This window comes from Panthera uncia, chromosome C2 (assembly GCF_023721935.1).
Source record: "Panthera uncia isolate 11264 chromosome C2, Puncia_PCG_1.0, whole genome shotgun sequence".
Taxonomy (NCBI): domain Eukaryota; kingdom Metazoa; phylum Chordata; class Mammalia; order Carnivora; family Felidae; genus Panthera; species Panthera uncia.
In genome coordinates this window covers 153,308,409-153,310,221 of record NC_064810.1, presented here as the reverse complement: position 1 = coordinate 153,310,221, position 1,813 = coordinate 153,308,409, and the positions used below count along the sequence as shown (strand labels likewise).

Here is a 1,813-nt window from a genome sequence, read left to right as displayed (position 1 = left end):
ACCTGGCTTAAGCCTCGCTCTCCTCCCGTTACTGTCCGTCAGGCTTTTCGGCCGTGAGTGCCGATGTTCCCTCCAGCACCTCGGACCCGGTTCCTCAGCCTCATTTTCAACAATCCTTTCTGCATTTCGCCTGGTCATTGTTAACTTTGCCACCTCCCACACGTCCGTTTCAAGCATCCTGTTCTCCAAAAACCACTTTCTACTTTCCTGCCACGTGTCTTAATAGCTCTTCTGTCCGCCAGTCATTTTTCTCTTTTTTGAAAGAGAACTTTCTATTACTTCTAGGTACAGAAAATTCCACAGCATCCACTCAGCCCAGTTTGGTGGCCAGTTCTCCAGCCTTGGCCTTTTCTAGCTTTCCAGCGGCGATGCAAGCCACCGACTTTGGACCCAGCACGCTGCCTCCCCAGGGACAGGGGATCGCCTCATGTCTGTCACTGGACTTGGTCCTGATGGGTTCCACCGGCTCAGCCAGAGCTCCTTTGTCTCCCAGGCTACCCTGCGTGAAGGCAACAGCGGTGCAGGTCTCCCCGTGGACCCGATGTCCCAGCCTGGCCTTCCCCTTGATGATGCCACGGGGAACCCCCATCTTACAACACAGGGCAGCCAGGAAGCCACCAGTTGCATGGGATCCACATCATGTGCAGTCACCACCAGCTGAGCCTTCCAGTTTTTCACTAAGGTGGTGACAGTATTAACCCAGCTCAAAGGAGAGGCAGCCTCTTAGCAGGAACATCCCCTTTGCTGGTAGCTTTCTTCTCAGCCCTGCCCAAGTCTCTTCTCTTGCTTTGTCTCTGGTCTGTATCTGTGGGTCAGCTTAAGCAGTTGAGTAGCTGTTTGGCGGGGCAGGGGGGGTGGTCCTAAGGCCTGGGCGAACTGGTTAGTCATCAGAGGCACTTTTAGACGTTTATAGAGAACAGCCCTTTGCTGCTGCAACCTGATGTAACGGGGCCATTTGACAAAAGGGTGAGGTCCCTTTTGGGCTGGATGTCCTGTCCAATGCTAAAATTCTTGGTCTTTTTCTTAAGCAGGGGATTGACCGCTTTCTTGGCCTCCTGCTTCTTCACAACAGGGCCACCTTCTTTCCTTTTGGGATATGGGATGGCTGGAGAAGAGAGTGGTTCCCCACCCTTGCTGCCTGGAACCCTCTTTGTTTCTCTGCCTCCCTTCTACCTAGTTATGATGCTGTGGCCTCATCACTAGAATTCACTTCAGTAATCATCAACTCCTTATCAACTCCTAAGTCCTCTTACTTGGGAGAACCCCAACCGTAGTCAACTTAACTCTACTTATCTGTCACCTGAGTCTGCTCAGCTTAATGTGGTGGGAGAAGAAAACAACAACTAGATCTGTGTAGACTGATCCCACATCTAGTTGCTAACTGCGAATCTTACATGGGCACTTGCCAATGTCTAGCAGTCTCAGTAGGTTTCTCCCATCAGCTTACTCCTCCATTCTCTGAACACCATTTCCTACCTTCTCTTACATCAGAATTCCGGCCTTCCACCCGGTTCACCTTTGACCCTTTCTTGATTCACTGAGAAATAGAACAGAGACACCTTACTTTCCACATCTTCCAACCCGCTGACACTGCATCCACATCATGTCCTCGTAAAATGCATGGCCCCCCTCCTCTCTTACTAAGGTCAACAACGGCTTTGTCTCTCTTCTCTGCTAGATCACTCCCGTGTACAAAAACAACTTTTCCTTGACCCATCCTCCCCTGCCACTACAGCCTCTGCTTTCCTTACAGCAAAACTCTTCAGAAGAGCTCTCGGTGTTTGTGGTTCTCCCTTGCCATTCTCTCTTTATC

General features: G+C 50.8%; 1 pseudogene; it reads right to left on the bottom strand.

Moving 5' to 3' along the window:
- Positions 1 to 310: 310 nt before the first annotated feature.
- LOC125921679 (60S ribosomal protein L7a-like) lies at positions 311 to 1,605 on the bottom strand (annotated as a pseudogene).
- Between the last annotated feature and the right edge of the window lie 208 nt (positions 1,606 to 1,813).